General features: G+C 54.8%; 1 non-coding gene and 1 pseudogene across 1 annotated transcript; both read left to right on the top strand.

Annotated features, from left to right (window-relative positions):
• Window positions 1–14,788: 14,788 nt before the first annotated feature.
• Window positions 14,789–14,944, top strand: LOC112940634 (5.8S ribosomal RNA). Its single transcript, XR_003244963.2, has one exon. It is a non-coding gene; the product is annotated as a 5.8S ribosomal RNA (ribosomal RNA).
• A 210-nt stretch (window positions 14,945–15,154) lies between these two features.
• Window positions 15,155–20,343, top strand: LOC138339777 (28S ribosomal RNA; annotated as a pseudogene).
• Window positions 20,344–21,706: the final 1,363 nt, after the last annotated feature.

Here is a 21,706-nt window from a genome sequence, read left to right as displayed (position 1 = left end):
GCCCTTGGACTGCACGGACGATCGGACGACGTCGGGTGTTGCATGACATCACCCCCCTTGGATAGCACACAGCCGACAATCTCATGCGTGGCATGACATCACCACCCTTGGACAATACACACAGTCGTCATCGCGCGTGGCATGACATCACCACCCTTGGACAGCACAAACGGTCGGACGTCGAGCGTGGCATGACATCATCGCCCTCGAACAGCACACACGGTCGAACGATGACAGGCGTGGAATGACATCACCACCATTGGAATGCACGCACGGTTGGACAACGTCGTTCGTGGCATGACATCACCGCCCTTGGACAGCACACACGGTCGAACGACGTCGGGCATGGCATGACCTCACCGCCCTTGGGCAGCACACACGGTCCAACGACGTCGGGCGTGGCAAGACCTCACCGCCCTTGGGCAGCATACACGGTCGGACTACATCGGGCGTGGCATGCCATCATCGCGTTGGGTAGCACACACGGTCGAACGACATCGGGCATGGCATGCCATTATTGCGTTGAGGCAGCACAAACGGTCAAACAACGTCAGGCGTGGCATGACATCACCGCCCTTGGACTGCACGCACGGTCGGCAACGTTGAGCGTGGCATGACATCACCGCCCTTGGACAGCACACACGGTCGACAACGTCGGGAGTGGCATGGCATCACCGCTCTTCGACAGAACACACAGTCGGCAACGTCGGGCGTGGCATGCCATCATGGCCCTTGGGCAGTACACACGGTTAAACGACTACGGGTGCAGCATGCCATCATCGCCTTTAGGCAGCACAAACGATCGAACGACGTCGGGCGTGATATGCGATCATCGCCTTGAGGCAGCACTAACGGTCAAACGGCGTCACGCGTGGCATGACATCACCGCCCTTGGACTGCACGCACGGTCGGCAACGTTCAGCGTGACATGACATCACCACCCTTGGACAGCACACACGGTCGATACGTCGGGCGTGGAATGGCATCATCGCTCTTCGACAGAACACACAGTGGGCAACGTCGGGCGTGGCATGCCATCATGGCCCTTGGGCAGTACACACGGTTAAACGACTACGGGTGTGGCATGCCATCATCACCTTTGTGCAGCACACATGGTCGAACGACGTCGGGCGTGACATGCGATCATTGCCTTAAGGCAGCACAAATGGTCAAACGACGTCTTGGCGTGGCATGACATCACCGCCCTTGGACTGCACGCACGGTCGGCAACGTTGAGCGTGGCATGACATCACCGCCCTTGGACAGCACACACGGTCGATAACGTCGGGCGTGGCATGGCATCACCGCTCTTGGACAGAACACACAGTCGGCAACGTCGGGCGTGGCATGCTATCATGGTCCTTGGGCAGTACACACGGTTAAAAAACTACGGGTGTGGCATGCCATCATCGCCTTTGGGCAGCACACACGGTCGAATGACGTCGGGCGTGACATGCGATCATCGCCTTAAGGCAGCACAAACGGTCAAACGACGTCAATCGTGGCATGACATCACCGCCCTTGGACTGCACGCACGGTCGGCAAAGTTCAGCGTGACATGACATCACCGCCCTTGGACAGCACACACGGTCGATAACGTCGGGCGTGGCATGGCATCACCGCTCTTGGACAGAACACACAGTCGGCAACGTCGGGCGTGGCATGCCATCATGGCCCTTGGGCAGTACACACGGTTAAACGACTACGGGTGAGGCATGCCATCATCGCCTTTGGGCAGCACACAGGGTCGAACGACGTTGGGCATGGCATGACATCACCGCCTTTGGAAAGCACACAGGATCGAACGACGTCGAGCGTGGCATGCCATCGTCGCCTTTTGGCAGCACATACGATCGAACGATGTCGGGCAAGGCATTCCATCAGAGCCCTTGGACAGCACACACGGTCGAACGACGTCGGGTGTGGCAGTCCATCATGGACCTTGGACAACACACACGGTCGAACAACGTCGGGTGTGGCATGCCCGACGTTGGGCATGGCATTCCATCATCGCTTTTAAACGAGCTGACACAGTCGGACGGCGTCGGGGGTGGCATGCCATCATCTCACTTGGACGGGAAACACGGTCAAACGATGTCGGGGGTGGCATGCCATCACCGCCTTTGGACCACACACATAGTCATACGACGTCGGGCGTGGCATGCTATCATCTCCTTTGGGCAGCACAGACGGTCGGACGGCTTCGTGCGTGGCATGCCATCATCGCCCTTGGACAGCACACACGGTCGGCAATGTCGGGCATGGCATTACATCACTGCCCTTCGACAGCACACACGGTCGAACGACGTCTGGCATGGCATGACATCACCGCTCTTGGACTGCACGCACGATCAAACGACGTCGAGCGTGCCATGACATCACCGCCCTTGGATAACAAACACGGTCTTTAACATCGGGCGTAGCATGACATCACCGCCCTTGGACAGCACACACGGTCAGAAGACGTTGGGCGTGGCTTGACATCACTGCCCTTGGACAGAACACACGGTCGAACGATGTCGGGCGTAGCATGACATCACCGCCATTGGACTGCACGTACGGTCGGACGACGTCGGGCGTGGCATGACATCACTGCCCTTGGACAGCAAACACAGTCGGACTTCGTCGGGCGTGGCATGACATCACCGCCTTTGGACAACACACACGGTCGACCGATGTCGGGCGTGGCATGCCATCATCGCCTTTGGGCAGCACACACAGTCAAACGACGTCGAGCATGGCATGACATCAGCGCCTTTGGACAGCACACACAGTGGAACGACGTCGAGCGTGACATGCCATCACCGCCTTTGGACAGCACACACGGTTGAACGATGTCATGCGTGGCATGCCATCATCGCCATAAGGCAGCAGAAATTGTCAAAAGACGTAAGGCGTTACATGCCATCACCGCCTTTGGACAGCACACACAGTCGAACGTCATCGGGCGTGGCATGTCATCATCGCCTTTGGGCAGCACACACGGTCGAACGACGTTGGGCGTGGCATGATATCACCGCCTTTGAACAGCACACATGGTCAAACGACGTCGGTCGTGACATTCCAACACCGCCTTTGGACAGCACACACGGTCGAATGACGTCGAGCGTGGAATTCCATTATCACCTTTGGGCTGCACACACGGTCGAACGACGTTTGGCGTGGCATGCCATTATTGCCTTTGGGCAGCACAAACGGTCGAACGACGTCAGGCGTGGCATGACATCACCGCCCTAGGACTGCACGCACAGTCGGACAGCGTCGGGCGTGGCATGACATCACCGCCCTTGGATAGCACACACGGTCGAACGACGTCAGGCCTGGCAAGACATCACCGCCCTTGGACGGCACGCACGGTCGAACGACGTCGGGCGTGGCATGACATCACCACCCTAGGACGCCACACACAGTCGAACGTCCTTGTGTGTGGCATGCCATCATCGCCTTTGGGCAGCACACACGATCGAATGACGTCGGGCGTGGCATGACATCACCGCATTTGGGCAGCACACACGGTCAAACAACGTCGGGCGTGACATGCCATCACCGCCTTTGGTCAGCACACACGGTCGAATGATGTCAAGCGTGCCATGCCATCATCACCTTTGGGCAGCACACACGGTTGAACTACGTCGGGTGTGGCATGCCATCATCGCCTTTGGGAAGCACAAACGGTCGAACGACGTCGTGCGTGGCATGCCAACATCACCTTTGGGTAGCACACACGGTTGAACGACGTCGGGCGTGGCATGCCAGCATCGCCTTTGGGCAGCACACACGGTCGAAAGACGTCGAGCGTGGGATGACATCACCTCCTTTGGACAGGGCACACAGTCGAACAACGTCGGGCGCGACATGCCATTACCGCCTTTGGAAAGCACACACGGTAGAACGACGTTGGGTGTGTTGCATGCCATCATCACCTTTGGGCAGCACAAACAGTCGAACGACATCGGGCGTGGCATGCATTCATAGCCCTTGAACGGCAAACAAGGTCGAACGACGTCGGGTGTGGAATGCATCATCGCCTTTGGGTAGCACACACGGTCGAACGACGTTGGGCGTGGCATGCCATCATGGCCCTTGGATAGCACACACGGTCGAATGACGTCGGGCGTAGCATGCCATCATAGCCCTTGAACGGCAAACAAGGTTGAATGACATCGAGCGTGGCATACATTATCGCTTTTGGACTAGCTGACACAATTGGACGGTATAAGGCGTGGCATGCCATCATCGCCCTTGGACGGGAAACACGGTTGAACGACGTAGAGCGTTGCATGCCATCACCGCCTTGGGACAGCACACACGGTCAGACGACGTCGGGCGTGGCATGCTATCATCTCCTTTGGGCATCTCAAACGGTCATACGACGTTGGGCGTGGCATGCCATCACTGCCCTTGGATAGCACACAAGGTCGAATGACGTCTGGCGTGGCATGCCATCACCGCCCTTGGACTGCACACACGGTAGGACTACGTGGGGCATGGCATCAGATCACCGCTCTAAGACTGCACCCATGGTCGGACGTGGCATGACATCACCGCCCTTGGACTGCACACACGGTCGAACGACGTCGGGCGTTGCATGACATCACCGCCCTTGGACTACACGCACAGTCGGACGATGTCTGGCTGGGCATGACATCACTGCCCTTGGACAGCACACAAGGTCGGCAATGTCGGGCGTGAGATGATATCACCGTCCTTGGGCAGCACACACGGTCGGACTACGTCAGTTTTGTCATGCCATCATCGCCTTTTTGCAGCACACACGGTCGAACGACGTTGGGCGTGGCATCCCATTATCGCCTTTGGACTAGCTCACACAGTCGAACGGCATCGGGTGTGGCATGCCATCATCTCCGTTGGACGGGGCGTGGCATGATATCACTTCCTTTGTACAGCACACACAGTTGAACGACGTGGGCCGTGGCATGAGATCACCACCCTTGGACTGCACGTACAGTCAGACGACATCGCGCGTGGCATGACATCACCGCCCTTGGACGGCAAACACGATCGAACAATGTCGGGCGTGTTATGCCATCATCACCTTTGGACTAGTTCACACAGTTGGACTGCGTCAGGCGTGGTAGGCCATCATCGCCCTTGGACGACAAACATGATCGAACGACGTCGGGCGTGGCATGCTAACATCGCCTTTGGGCAGCACATACGGTCGAACGATGTCGGGCGTGGCATGCCATCATGGCCCTTGGATAGCAAACACGGTCGAACGACGTCGGGCGTGGCATGCTATCTTAGCCCTTGAACGACAAACAAGGTTGAACGACGTTGGGCGTGGCATACCATCATCGCCTTTGGACTAGCTGACACAGTCGGACGGCGTCAGGCGTGGCATGCTATCATCGCCCTTGGATGGGAAAAATGGTCAAAAGACGTAGAGCGTGGAATGCCATCACCGACTTGGGATAGCAAACACGGTCAGACGACGTCGGGCGTGGCATGCTATCATCGCCTTTGGGCAGCACAAACTGTCGTACGACGTCGGGCGTGGCATACCATCACCGCCCTTGGACAGCACACAAGGTCGGATGACGTCTGGCGTGGCATGCCATCGCCGCCCTTGGACAGCACACACGGTAGGATGACGTGGGGTGTGGCATGAGATCACTGCTCTTGGTCTGCACGCATGGTCAGACGTGGCATGACATCACCGCCCTTGGACAGCACACACGATCGAACGACGTCGGGCGTGGCATGACATCATCGCCCTTGAACTACACGCACAGTCGGATGACGTCAAGCGTGGCATGATATCACCGCCCTTGGACAGCACACACGGTCGGAACGACGTCGGGCATGGCATGCCATCATCACCTTTGGGCAGCACACACAGTCGAATGACGTCGGGCGTGGCATGCCATCATGGACCTTGGACAACACACACGGTCCAACGACGTCGGGCGTGGCATGCCATTATAGCCCTTGGACGGCAAACAGTGTCGAACGACATCAGGCGTGGCATGCCATCATCGCTTTTAAACTAGCTGACACAGTCGGACGGCGTCGGGCGTGGCATGCCATCATCACCCTAGGACGGCAAACACGGTCGAACGACGTCGGGGGTAGCCACCGCCTTTGGACAGCACACACAGTCAGACAACATTAAGCGTGGCATGCCATCATCTCATTTGGGCAGCACAGACGGTCGAACGGCGTCGGGCGTGGAATGCCATCATCGCCCTTGGACAGCACAAACGGTCGGCTGTCATCGGGCGTGACATGTCATCATAGCCCTTGGATAGCACACACAGTCACCAACGTCTGGCGAGTCATTAAATCACCGCCCTTGGACAGCACACACAGTCGAACGATGTCTAGCATGGCATGACATCACCGCCCTTGGACTGCATAGACGATCGGACGACGTCGGGCGTTGCATGACATCACCGCCCTTGGACAGCACACAGCCGGCAATGTCGTGCGTGGCATGACATCACCACCCTTGGACAATACACATGGTCGTCAACGTCGGGCGTGGCATGACATCACCGCCCTCGGATAGCACAAACGGTCGGACGACGTCAGGCGTGGCATGACATCACTGCCCTTGGACAGCACACACGGTCAAACGATGTCGGGCATGGCATGACCTCACCGCCCTTGGGCAGCACACACGGTCGAACAACGTTGGGCGTTGCATGAACACACCGCCCTTGGGCAGCACACACGGTCGGACTACGTCGGGCGTGGCATGCCATCATCGCGTTGAGGCAGCACACATGGTCGAACGACGTCGGGCGTGACATGCGATCATCTCCTTAAGGCAGCAGAAACGGTCAAACGATGTAAGGCGTGGCATGACATCACTGCCCTTGGAGTGAACGCACGGTCGGCAACGTCGAGCGTGGCATGACATCACCGCCCTTGGAAAGCACACACGGTCGATAACGTCGGGCGTGGCATGGCATCACCGCTCTTGGACAAAACACACAGTCGGCAACATCGGGCGTGGCATGCCATCACCGCCTTTGGGCAGCACACACGGTTAAACCACTTCGGGTGTGGCATGCCATCATCGCCTTTGGGCAGCACACACGGTCGAACGACGTCGGGCATGACATGACATCACCGCCTTTGGAAAGCACACACGATCGAACGACGTCGTGAGTGGCATGCCATCATCGCCTTTGGGCAGCACATACGATCGAACGACGTTGGGCAAGGCATGCCATCAGAGCCCTGTGACAGCACACACGGTCGAACGATATCGGGTGTGGCATTCCATCATGGACCTTCGACAACACACACGGTCGAACAACGTCGGGCGTGGCATGCCATCATCGCTTTTAAACGAGCTGACACAGTCGGACGGCGTCGGGCGTGGTATGCCATCATCACCCTTGGACGGCAAACACGGTCAAACGATGTCGGGGGTGGCATGCCATCACCGCCTTTGGACAACACACATAGTCGGACAACGTCGGGCGTGGCATGCCATCATCTCTTTTGGGCAGCACAGTCGGTCGAACGGCTTCGTGAGTGGCATGCCATCATCGCCATTGGACAGCACACACGGTCGGCAATGTCGGGCACGGCATTACATCACCGCCCTTGGACAACACACACAGTCAAACGACGTCTGGCATGGCATGACATTAACGCCCTTGGACTGCACGCACGAACAGACAACCTCGAGCGTGGCATGACATCATTGCCCATGGATAAAAAACACGGTCTTTAACGTCGAGCGTAGAATGACATCACCGCCCTTGGACAACACACATGGTCAGACGACGTCGGGCGTGGCTTGACATCACTGCCCTTGGACAGAACACACGGTCGAACGATGTCGGGCGTAGCATGACATCACCGCCCTTGTACTGCACGTACGGTCGGACGACGTCGGGCGTGGCATGACATCACTGCCCTTGGACAGCACACACAGTCGGACATCGTCGGGCGTGGCATGACATCACCGCCTTTGGACAACACACAGAGTCGACCGACTTCGGGCGTGGCATGCCATCATCGCCTTAGGGCAGCACACACAATCGAACGACATCGGGCGTGGCATGACATCACCGCCTTTGGACAGCACACACAGTGGAACGACGTCAAGCGTGACATGCCATCACCGCCTTTGCACAGAACACACGGTCGAATGATGTCATGCGTGGCATGCCATTAGCGCCTTAAGGCAGCACAAATGGTCAAACGACGTCAGGCGTGGCATGACATCACCGCCTTTGGACAGCACAGGCGATCGAACGACGTCAGGCGTGGCATGACATCGTCGCCTAGGGGCAGGCACACATGGTCGAACGACGTCGAGCGTGGCATGCCATCATCGCATTAAGGCAGAACAAACAGTCAAACGACGTCGAGCATGGCATGAAATCACCGCCCTTGGACTGCTCGCACGGTCGGCAACGTCGGGCGTGGCATGACATCACCGCCTTTGGACAGCACACACGGTCGAATGACGTCAGGCGTGACATGACATCACCGCCTTTAGACAACACACAAGGTGGAACGACATCGGGCGTGGCATGCCATCATTGCCTTTGGACTAGCTGACACAGTCGGACGGCGTCGAGCGTGGCATGCCATCGTCACCGTTGGACGGGAAACACAGTCGAACGACGTAGAGCGTGGCATGCCATCAACACCTAGGGACAGCACACAGGGAAGGACGACGTCGGGCGTGTCATGCTATCATCGCCTTTGGGCAGCACAGACGGTCGGACGACGTCGGGCGTGGCATGCCACTACCGCCCTTGGACAGCACACATGGTCGGATGACGTTGGGCGTGGCATGCCATCACCGCCCTTGGACAGCACACACGGTAGGACTAGGTCGGGCGTGGCATGACATCACCGCTTTTGGATAGCACACACGGTCGAATGACGTCGGGTGTGGCATGCCATCATCGCCTTTGGGCAGCACACACTGTCAAACGACATCGGGCGTGGCATGCCATCATAGCCTATTGTCACGACCCGCCTGATACCCAAGAAGATCACGACCCGTCTAGGCAGCCAGCAGCCTTTGCAAGGGGACAAACAGCCCAAAAATGGTCAGCAGGCAAAGGGGCAGGCGTCCAAGTAGGCAGCAGACAAAGGGTCAGGCGTTTCAGCTGTTACAAGTAGTTACAGCCGTTAAAGGCAGTTACAGCCGTTGGAGGCAGTTTCAGCCGTTTCTACAGGTGAAGGGGCGGCAGTTTCAAGCCTTGGAGAGGCTTGTTCAAGGCCTCTAGACGTGTGACGTCGGGCGTGGCATGCTATCATCTCCTTTGGACAGCACAGATGGTCGGACGACGTCGGGCGTGGCATGCCATCACCGCCCTTGGAAAGCAGAAACGGTCGGACGGCGTCGGGCGTGGCATGCCATCATCGCCCTTGGACAGCAAACACGGTAGAACGACGTCGGGTGTGGCATGCATCATCGCCTTTGGGCAGCACATACGATCGAACGACGTCGGGCATGGCATGACATCACCGTCTTTGGACAGCAGACATGGTCGAACGACGTCGGGCATGGCATGCCATCATCGCCTTTGGGTAGCACATACGCTCGAACGATGTCGGGCAAGGCATGCCATCAGAGCCCTTGGACAGCACACACGGTCTAATGACGTCGGGTGTGGCATTCCATCATGGACCTTGGACAACACACAGGGTCAAACAACGTCGGGCGTGGCATACCATCATAGCTCTTGGACAGCAAACAGGGTCGAACGACGTTGGGCATGGCATGCCATCATCGCTTTTAAACTAGCTGACACAGTCGAACGTCATCGGGCGTGGCATGCCATCATCGCCTTTGGGCAGCACACACGGTCGAACGACGTTGTGCGTGGCATGACATCACCGCCTTTGGACAGCAGACACGGTCGAACGACGTCGGGCGTAACATGCCAACACCGCCTTTGGACAGCCCACACGGTCGAACGATGTCGAGCGTGGCATTCCATTATCGCCTTTGGATAGCACACACGATCGAACGACGTCGAGCCTGGCATGACATCACCACCCTTGGACGGCACGCACGGTCGAACGACGTCGGGAGTGGCATGACATCACCACGCTTGGACGTCACACACGGTTGAACGTCGTTGTGCGTGGCATGCCATCATCGCCTTTGGGGAGCACATATGATCAAAGACTTCAGGTGTGGCATAACATCACCGCCTTTGGGCAGCACACACGGTCAAACGACGTCGGGCGTAACATGCCATAACCGCCTTTGGACAGCATACAAGGTCGAATGACGTCGGGCGTGGCATTCCATTATCACCATTAGGCAGCACACACGGTTGAACTACGTCGGGCGTGGCATGCCATCATCGCCTTTGGGAAGCACAAACGGTCGAACCACGTCGGACGTGGCATGCCAACATCACCTTTGGGCATCACACACGGTCGAACGATGTCAAGCGTGGCATGCCAGCATCGCCTTTGGGCAACACACATGGTCGAAAGACGTCGAGCGTGGCATGACATCACCTCCTTTGGACAGCGTACACGGTCGAATGACGTCGGGCGCGACATGCCATCACCGCCTTTGGAAAGCACACACGGTCGAACGACGTCGGGCGTGGCATACAAGCATCACCATTGGGCAGCACAAACAGTCGAACGGCGTCGGGCGTGGCATGCCATCATCGCCCTTGAACAGCAAACACGACGGGAAGACGTCGGCTGTGGCATGCATCATCGCCTTTGGTCAGCACACACGGTCGAACGACGTCGGGCGTGGCATGCTATCATGGCCCTTGGATAGCACACCCGGTCAAACGACGTCGGGCGTGGCATGCCATCATAGCCCTTGAACAGCAAACAAGGTTGAACGACGTCGGGCGTGGCATACATTATCGCCTTTGGACCAGCTGACACAGTTGGACGGTGTAAGGCGTGGCATGCCATCATCGCCCTTGAACGGGAAACACGGTCGAACGACGTAGAGCGTGGCATGCCATCACCGCCTTTGGACAGCACACACAGTCCGACGGCGTCGGGCGTGGCATGCTATCATCGCCTTTTGGCAGCACAAACGGTTATACAACGTTGACCGTGGCATGCCACACCGCCCTTGGACAACACACATGGTCGAATGACGTCGGGCGTGGCATGCCATCACTGCCCTTGGAAAGCACACATGGTAGGACGACGTCTGGCGTGGCATGCCATCACCGCCCATGGATAGCACACATGGTCGGAGGACGGCGGGCGTGGCATGCCATCACCGCCCTTGGATAGCACATACGGTTGGACAACGTCAGGCGTGGGTTGACATCACCACCCTTTGACTACACGCAAGGTCGGGTTATGTCAAGTGTGGCATGACATCACCGCCCTTGGACAGCACACAAGATTGAACGACGTCGGGCGTGGCATGACACCACGGCTTGGACTGCATGCACGGTCAGACGACGTCGGGTGTGGCAACACATCACCGCCCTTGGACAACACACACGGTCGGTAATGTCGGGCGTGGCATGACATCACCGCCCTTGGACAACACACACTGTCAGAAACGTCGAGTGTGGCATGACATCACCACCCTTGGACACACGGTCGGACGATGTTAGTCGTGGCATGACATCACCGCCCTTGGGTAGCACACACGGTCGGAGTGCATCGACCATGGCATGAAATCATCGCCTTTGGAAAGAACACACGGTCGAACGACATCGGGCGTGAGATGCCATCACCGCCTTTGGACAGCACACACGGTCGAACGACGTCGGGCGTGGCATGCCATCATCGCCTTTGGGCAACACACACGGTCGAACGACGTTGGGTATGGCATGCCATCATCGCCTTTGGGCAGCACAAACGGTCGAACGACGTCGGGCGTGGCATGCCATCATCACCTTTGGACTAGCTTACACAGTCGGACGACATCGGGCTTGGCAGGCCATCATCGCCCTTGGACGGAAAACACGGTTGAACGACGTCGGGCGTGGCATGCCATCTTCGCCTTTGGGCAGCACACATGGTCGAACGACGTCGGGCGTGGCATGCCATCATCTCCTTTGGGCAGCACAGACGGTCGAACAACTTCGGGCGTGGAATGACATCATAGCCCTTGAATGGCAAACACGGTCAAACGACATCGGGCGTGGCATGCCATCACCGCCTTTGGACTGCGCACACGGTCGAACGACGTCATGGGCGGTTCCCTTGTGTGAACCTTGGTCTTCCTCCAACAATCTTTGCGGTGATTAAATTCTCAACTCCCTTGGGCAGGAGTGCAACAGCGGGTGTAGCATTGGCCTTTCAAATAAGGCATCGGCGTCTTCACACGACATCTCATGTCGAGCGTCGGGGTGGATGTCGAGCGTGCATTGACGGAGCTATTCAGCTATGGCTCATGAGTGGTATTGGGCATTTGTTGGTAGGTTGGATCCCTATTTCGAGAAGCGACGTCTTAACTCGCATGCCAAATCGGTGGCGGATGAAGTTCAATCTAGGCTGGTCGGACGTCGGAATCTTGTGCTGGATACCTAATGCCTAGGCATTGTGCATGTGCAAATGGTGGCCTTTCTCCCTTCGAGTCCCATGTGCGGGGTGAACCCAAAAGACGCTTTTGCGTCCTACGCCTTCCCTTGCTTCGTCGTACAATGGCGTAATCCGTGAGCAGCATCTCGAATTCTCAGATACGTTAGATATATAGTGGGCATGGGGCCTTCATCGGCTTCTATCTGCCCAAAACAAATTCTCCTTGCAAATGACTATCGCACTTACCTTAGACCGACCGTGACCGAAAGGGCACGCCGGTCTCATGCGGCGCGTGACATTTTTGAGGAATGCTACCTGGTTGATCCTGCCAGTAGTCATATGCTTGTATCAAAGATTAAACCATGCATGTGTAAGTATGAACAAATTCAGACTGTGAAACTGCGAATGGCTCATTAAATCAGCTATACTTTGTTTGATGGTATCGACTACTCGGATAACCGTACTAATTCTAGAGCTAATACGTGCAACACACCCCAACTTCTGGAAGGGATGCATTTATTAGATGAAAGGTCGATGCGGGCTCTGCCAGTTGCTGCGATGATTCATGATAACTCGATGCATCATTCAAATTTCTGCCCTATGTATTTTTGATGGTAGGACAGTGGCCTACCATGGTGGTGACGGGTGACGGAGAATTAGGGTTCGATTCCGGAGAGGGAGCCTGCGAAACGGCTACCACATCCAAGGAAAGCAGCTGGCGTGCAAATTACCCAATCCTGACACGGGGAGGTAGTGACAATAAATAACAATACTGGGCTCCATGAGTCCGGTAATTGGAATGAGTACAATCTAAATCCCTTAATGAGGATCCATTGGAAGGCAAGTCTGGTGCCAGCAGTCGCGGTAATTCCAGCTCCCATAGCGTATATTTAAGTTGTTGGAATTAAAAATCTCGTAGTTGGACTTTGGGATGGGCCGTCCAGTCCGCCCTAGATGTGCACCAGTCGTCTCGTCCCTTCTGTCGGGCGATGCGCTCATGGCATTAAATGGTCGGGTCGTGCCTCCGACGCTGTTACTTTGAAGAATTAGAGTGCTCAAAGAAAGCCTACGCTCAGTATACATTAGCATGGGATAACATTATAGGATTTCGGTCATATTACATTGGCTTTCAAGATCGGAGTAATGATTAACAAGGACAGTCGGGGGCATTCGTATTTCATAGTCAGAGGTGAAATTCTTGGATTTATGAAAGATGAACAACTGCGAAAGCATTTTCCAAGAATATTTTCATTAACCAAGAATGAAATTTGGGGGTTGGAAGATGATTAGATACCATCCTAGTCTCAACCATAAATGATGCTGACCAGGGATCGACGGATGTTGCTTTTAGGACTCTGCCGCCACCTTATGAGAAATCAAAGTTTTTGTGTTCTGGGGGGAGTATGGTCTCAAGGCTGAAACTTAAAGGAATTGACGGAAGGGCACCACCATGTGTGGAGCCTGCGGCTTTATTTGACTCAACACGGGGAAACTTACAAGGTCCAAACATAGTAAGGATTGACAGACTGAGAGCTCTTTCTTGATTCTACTGGTGGTGGTGCATGGTCGTTCTTAGTTGGTGAAGGATTTGTCTGGTTAATTCCGTTAACGAATGAGACCAAATCCTGCTAACTAGCTATGCGGAGGTATCCCTTCTCGGCAAGCTTCTTAGAGGGACTACGGCCTTTTAGGCCGCGGATGTTTGAGGCAATAACAGGTCTGTGATGCCCTTAGATGTTATAGGTCGCACGCGCGCTACACTTATTATTCAACGAGCTTATAGCCTTGGCCAACAGGCCCGGGTAATCTTTGAAATTTCATCGTGATAGGGATATATCATTGCATTTATTGGTTTTCAACGAGGAATTCCTAGTAAGCGCGAGTCATCAGCTCCTGTTGACTACGTCCCTGCCCTATGTACACACCGCCCGTCGCTCTTACCGATTGAATAATTTAGTGAAATGTTCGGATCGCGGCGACATGGGCGGTTTGCTGCCCGCGAAGTCGTGAGAAGTCCATTGAACCTTATCATTTAGAGGAAGGAGAAGTCGTAACAAGGTTTCCATAGGTAAACCTGCGGAAGGATCATTGTCGAAACCTGTACAGCAGAACAACCTGTGAACTCGTTTTAAACACCTGGGGGCGGCGCTCGCTCGTTGTCCGCCTCCCTCCTGTCGCCCGACGTGCGCAAGCTCTTCGGGCGACCACTGAACCCCGGCACGGAAAGCGCCAAGGAATACTACAATCGACAGCCCTCCCCTCGCGCCCTATTCACGGATCATGGGGGGATGCGCGCTGCTCTGATAACACAAACACCTCTCGACAACGAATATCTCAGCTCTCGCATCGATGAAGAAGGTAGCGAAATGCGATGCTTGGTGTGAATTGCAGAATCCCTTGAACCATCGAGTCTTTGAACGCAAGTTGCGCCCGAAGCTGTTTGGCCGAGGGAACGTCTGCCTGGGCGTCACGCATTGCGTTGTCCTCCCGTGCACGTCGCAAGGCTGAACGCGGAGGCGAAAGCTGGCCTCCCGTGTGCCCGGCCTAAATGTGAGTCCACGTTGACGGACGTCTCGGCAAGGGGTTGTTGAAACTCAATTCTCTCTTGTTGTCGCGACTACAGCCCGTCGCGCGTCCGGACTCCCCGACCCTCACTGCGCCTCACCAAGCGCTCCGACCGCGACCCCAGGTCAGGCGGCATTACCCGCTGAGTTTAAGCATATCAATAAGCAGAGAAAAAGAAACTTACAAGGATTCCCCTAATAACGGCAAGCAAACCGGGAACAACCCAGCCTTAGAATCGAGCGTCTCTGTCGTCCGAATTGTAGTATGAAGAAGCGTTCTCAGCGGCGGATCGGGCCCAAGTCCCCTGGAAGGGGGCACCGGACAGGGTGAGATCCCTGTCGTGACCGAACCCTATCGCGCCACGAGGCTCTGTCTACGAGTTGGGTTGTTTGGAAATACAGCCCAAAACGGGGGGTAAATTCTGTCCAAGGCTAAATACTTGCGAGAGAACGATAGCGAACAACTATCGCAAGGGAAAGATGAAAAGAAATTTGAAAAGAGAGTCAAAGAGTACATGAAATTATCGGGAGGGAAGCGGATGGGGGCCGGCGATGCGCCCCGATAGGATGTGGAAAGGTGACGAGTCGGTCCGCCGATTGACTCGGGGCGTGGACCAACGTGGATTGGTGGGGAGGACAAATCCCGGGCTCTCAATACGACCATGGAATCCCGTCTCCCCGATTGTGGAAGGCAGCGCGCGCCTCTGGTGTGCTTCGGCATCTGCGCGCTTCAGACGCTGGCTTATGGGCTCCCCATTCGACCCGTCTTGAAACACGGACCAAGGAATCTGACATGTGTGCGAGTCAACGGTCGAGTAAACCCGTAAGGCGTAAGGAAGCTGATTGGTGGGATCCCCCTGAGGGGTGCACCACCGACTGACCTTGATCTTCTGAGAAGGATTCGAGTGTGAGCATACCTGTCGGGACCCGAAAGATGGTGAACTATGCCTGAGCGGGGTGAAGCCAGAGGAAACTCTGGTGGAGTCCCGCAACGATACTGACGTGCAAATCGATCATCTGACTTGGGTATTGGGGCGAAAGACTAATCGAACCGTCTAGTAGCTGGTTTCGTCCGAAGTTTCCCTGAGTATAGCTGGAGCTCGCGTGCGAGTTCTATCGGGTAAAGCCAATGATTAGAGGCCTCGGCGGCGCAACGCCCTCGACCTACTCTCAAACTTTAAATAGGTAGGACGGTGCGACGACTTTGTTGAGCCGCGCCACGGAATCAAGATCTCCAAGTGGGCCATTTTTGGTAAGCAGAACTGGTGATGCAGGATGAATCGGAAGCCGGGTTAGAGTGCCAAACTGCGCGCTAATCTAGATCCCACAAAGGGTGTTGGTGAATTAAGGCAGGAGGACGGTGGTCATGGAAGTCGAAATCCGCTAAGGAGTGTGTAACAACTCGCCTGCAGAATCAACTAGCCCCGAATATGGATGGAGCTTAAGCGCGCGATGTACACCCGGTCGTCAGGGCAAGTGCCTGGTCCCGATGAATAGGAGGGCGCGGCGGGTTGGCCGTCGTCGGGCGTGGCATGCCATCATAGCCCTTGGACAGCACACACGGTCAAACGACGTCGGGCGTGGCATGCCATCATCGCCTTTGGACTAGCTGACACGGTCGGACGACATTAAGCGTCGCATGCCATCATCGCCTTTGGACTAGCTGACACGGTCGGGCGACGTCGGGCGTGGCATGCCATCTTCACCCTTGGGCAGCACAGACGGTAAGACGGTGTCGGTCGTGGCATGCCATCATCGCCCTTGGACAGCACAGACGGTCGGCCATCGTCGGGCGTAGCATGCCATCATAGACCTTGGAAAGCACGAACAGCCGACCGTCGTTGGACGTGCCTGCACACAGTGGTCAGCCGTGGCCCGCATCGGTCTTGGCTTGCGTGACATTGTTCGAGTTCTAGACGATAGATGCGGATGTTCATGTCGTACATAAATCAAAGCATTTTGAAACAACCTCCATGCATAACAAACATATTCATCGACTTTCCATTATATATTCTCTAACGTTTCCACCAAACGTGGCTCTTTCACATTATTTTTATTACTTTTACAATTCGTACGATATTGAAACATCTTTTATTTGTGCAAATATATATTTTATCATTAATTTGACATGTTTAGAAGTGTTTTCGGGCATTTCTGTATTTTTCCAACTATTAATCATTATTTTATAATTTATTTTTACGCTTTTTAATTTTTTATGTCTCCTTTTAAAAATTAAAATTTATTAAATTTTTTATTTTAAGGTTCCCATAATTATTTGTGAATTTTCGGAGTTGATTTCATATTTTTTCTAATATTTTCCCTATTTTTTATTAATTTATTACTAATTTTTCAGAATTTTCAAAAAAAAATAAACATTAAAAAAATGTTGAACTTTTTTTATATATATTGAAGTCATTTATGAAAGCTAATGTGTGTTTGTACCTTTGAACGTGCATATTTTGGTTGTACATTTCCATTATGATTCTCTGAAAAATCCATGTCTACTCCTGTCACATGGGTAAAACTTTTTTAAGCATATATAAGGGGGGTAGAGGTGTTGGAGGCAGACTGAGGCGCAGGCAGGCAGACGGCATAGGCGTCCTTTGGGATTAGTAGGCATGCTGCACTTGATGGCATGCATGGCTTGTTCGTGCTATGGTGTTGGGCATTTACAAAAACACGTCGGCGATGTCGACGGGTCGAGTGAGGCAAAGGCAGGCGGACGTCAAGGGCGTCCTGTGTGCTTAGTAGGCGTGCTGCGTGGGCGCGTGATGCAATGCATGGCTCGTCCATGCTACGCCGTTGGGCGTCTACAAAAATGTGCTAGCGACGTTTGCGGGGCGGCTGAGGCGAAGGATGGCAAACGTCAAGGGTGTCCTATGGGCTTAGTAGGCGCGTTGCATGGGCGCTTAATGGAATGCATGGTTCGTCCGTGCTACGTTGTTCGGCGTTTACAAAAACAAGCCCGCGACGTTTGTGGGGCATTTGAGGCGGTGGCAGGCCGACGTCATGGGCGTCCTGTGGGCTTAGTAGGTGTGCTACGCGGGCTCTTGACGGCATGCATGGTTTGTCCGTGCTACGTCGTTGGGCGTCAACAAAAACATGCCAGCGACGTCTGCGGGGAAACTAAGGCGAAAGCAGGAAGACATCAAGGGCGTCATGTGGGCTTAGTAGGCGTGTTGTGTGGGCGCTTGATTGCATGCATGGCTCGTCCGTGCTACGCCGCTGGGCGCTTGCAAACACATGCCGACGACGTCGGCCGGGCGACTGAGGCGTTACAAGGCGGACGTCACGGGCGTCTTGTGGGCTTAGTAGGCGTGCTGCGTGGGCGCTTGACGACATGCATGGCTCGTCCGTGCTATGCCTTTTGGTGCTTACAAAAACATGCCAGCGACGTCTGCGGGGCGAACGTGCGCCGCCGAGGGAACTTCTTAAGATCGGTTTATAATGGCGTTTAGTGTGGAAATGGCAGTGCTTTTAGTGAGTGGCGAGTTCTTGAGCTCCTGTTACGACTAACACTAGGCGCCACATGCACAGCGCACGTAAGGCCATGTATGGAGGGGCCTGTCCGAAGATGTCGGCGGGAGCCTCGGGAAGAGTTATCTTTTCTGTTTAACAGCCTGCCCACCCTGGAATCGGCTCAGCCTGAGGTAGGGTCCAGCGGCTCGAAGAGCACCGCACATCGCATGGTGTCCGGTGCTCCCCTGGCGGCCCTTGAAAATCCGGAGGACCGAATGCCGTCCATGCCCGGTCATACTCATAACCGCATCAGGTCTCCAAGATGAACAACCTCTGGTCGATGGAACAATGTAAGCAAGGGAAGTTGGCAAAATGGATCCGTAACTTTGGGAAAAGGATTTGCTCTGAGGGTTGTGCACGGGGGTCAAAGTCCCGAACCCGTCGGTTGTCGGTGGAATGCTCGACCTGCTCCCGCGGCGAGACCGTGTCGCCGCGTGCCATACGGGGGAAGGATTGGGGGCGGTTCCTTCGGGGGCCTTCCTCGGGCGTCGAATAACCAACTCAGAACTGGTACGTACAAGGGGAATCCGACTGTTTAATTTAAACAAAGCACTGCGATGGTCCCAACGGATGTTTACGCAATGTGATATCTGCACAGTGCTCTGAATGTCAAAGTGAAGAAATTCAACCAAGCACGGGTAAACGGTAGCAGTAACTCTGACTCTCTTAAGGTATCGAAATGCCTCGTAATCTAATTAGTGACGCGCATGAATGGATTAACGAGATTCCCATTGTCCCTGTCTACTATCCAGCGAAACCACAGCCAAGGGAACGGGCTTGGAAGAATCAGCGGGAAAGAAGACCCTGTTGAGCTTGACTCTAGTCTGACTTTATCAAATGACTTGAGAGGTGTAATATAAGTGGGAGTCGAAAGGCGAAAGTGAAATATCACTACTTTTAACGTTATTTTACTTATTCCGTGAATTGGAAGTGGGACACCGCCCCTCTTTTTGTACCAAAGGCTCGCTTCGCGGGCTGATCTGGGAGGAAGACATTGTCAGGTGGGGAGTTTCGCTTGGGCGGCACATCTTTTAAAAGATAACGCAGGTGTCCTAAGATGAGCTCAACGAGAACAGAAATCTCGTGTGGTAAAAAAGGGTAAAAGCTCGTTTGATTCTGATTTCCATTACAAATACGAACCGTGAAAGCATGTCCTAACGATCCTTTAGACCTTCGAAATTAAAATCTAGAAGTGTCAGAAAAGTTACCACTGGGATAACTGTCTTGTGGTAGAAAAGCGTTCATAGCAACATTGCTTTTTGATCCTTCGATGTCGGCTCTTCCTATCATTGTGAAGCAGAATTCACCAAGTGTTGGATTGTTCACTCACCAATAGGGAACGTGAGCTGGGTTTAGACCGTCGTGAGACATGTGAGTTTTACCCTACTGATGACAGTGTCGCAATAGTAATTCAACCTAGTACGAGAGGAACCATTGATTCACACAATTGGCCATCGCGCTTGGTTGAAAAGCCAGTGGTGCGAAGCCACCGTGTGCGGGATTATTACTGAACGCCTCTAAGTCAGAATCCGGGCTAGAAGCGACGCATGCACCCGCCGTCTGCTTGCTGAACCACAGTAGGGGCCTATGTCCCCCAAGGGCACGAATTGTTGGCTAAGTCGCTGCGACGGAAGCGTCGCGGTGACCACCTTGAAGTACAATTTCCATCAAGCGGCGGGTAGAAACCTTTGTAGACGACTTAAATACGCGACGGTGTTTAATAAGTGGCAGAGTGGCCTTGCTGCCACGATCCACTGAGATTCAGCCCTTTGTCGCTATGATTCGTCCCCCCCACACTCCCCCTCCCCCAAAATGAAATCCAATCATTTCTAACTTTTCAAATGAGAGGCTCGCGTGCTGCTTGCATCCTTGGTAGGGGAAAAAATAACTAAGTGTTGAAATATATGTACCGGAAGTAACATGGCACGTGAAGTTCATTAGTCTGCCGCAAAGTGTTGAGCTATACGTTCTACGACGGTCAAACACTTGTCCAATAACTAAGCCCCGTTGCGAGGTTTTTGTGATGTTAAGTTCACTTATCAAGCCTAATGACATATTAAGGGACTAATGACATGTCACTATAAGAGCTTTTAGGAATGTCAAGTGCGATTTTTAAAGCCAAGTTAGATGTCAAGGGGAAAATGGGTCTGCGTACACATCACGTTCGCGGCCAAGCGGCATCATACAAGTCCTGCATAGAACAGGCGTGGACTGCAAAATACGCCTTTGTTCTGCTCTGACGGTCGAATGACGTCAGGCGTGGCATGCCATCACCGCCCTTGGAAAGCACACACGGTCGAACGACGTCGGGCGTGGCATGCCATCACCGCCCTTGGACAGCACACACGGTCGAACGACGTCTGGCATAGCATGACATCACTGCCCTTTGACTGCACGCACGATTGTACGACGTCGGGCGTGGCATGACATCACCGCCCTTGGACAGCACACAGCCGGCAACGTTGGGCGTGGCATGACATCACCGCCCTTGGACAGCACACACGGTCGGACGACGTCGGGCGTGGTATGACATAACAGCCCTTGGATAGCACACACGGTAGGACTACGTCGGGTGTGGCATGACATCACCGCCCATGGATTGCACGCACGGTCTTACGACATCGGGCGTGGCATGACATCACCGCCCTTGGACAGCACACATGGTCAAACGACATCGGGCGTGGCATGACCTCACTGCCCTTGGGCAGCACACACGGTCGGACTACGTCGGGCGTGGCTTGCCATCATCGCGTTGGGCAGCACACACAGTAGAACGACGTCGGGCGTGGCATGCCATCGTCGCGTTTGGGAAGAACACGCGGTCGAACGACGTCGGGCGTTGCATTCTATCATCGCCTTTAGGCAGCACAAATGGTCAAACGATGTTGAGCGTGGCATGACATCACCGCTCGTGGACTACACGCACGATCAGAAACGTTGGGCGTGGCATGACATCACCGCTCTTGGACAGCACACACGCTCGCAACGTCGGGCGTGGCATGGCATCACCGCCCTTGGATAGAGCACACAGTCGGCTATGTAGGGCGCGGCATGCCATCACCGCCCTTGGACAGCACAGACAGTCGGACTACGTCGGGCGTGGCATGACATCACCGCCCTTGGGCAGCACACACGGTCGGCAACATCGG

This window comes from Solanum lycopersicum, chromosome 11 (assembly GCF_036512215.1).
Source record: "Solanum lycopersicum chromosome 11, SLM_r2.1".
Classification (NCBI taxonomy): Eukaryota; Viridiplantae; Streptophyta; class Magnoliopsida; order Solanales; family Solanaceae; genus Solanum; species Solanum lycopersicum.
Note: the sequence above shows the minus strand (reverse complement) of the source record. Positions and strands in the feature narration are given on the sequence as shown.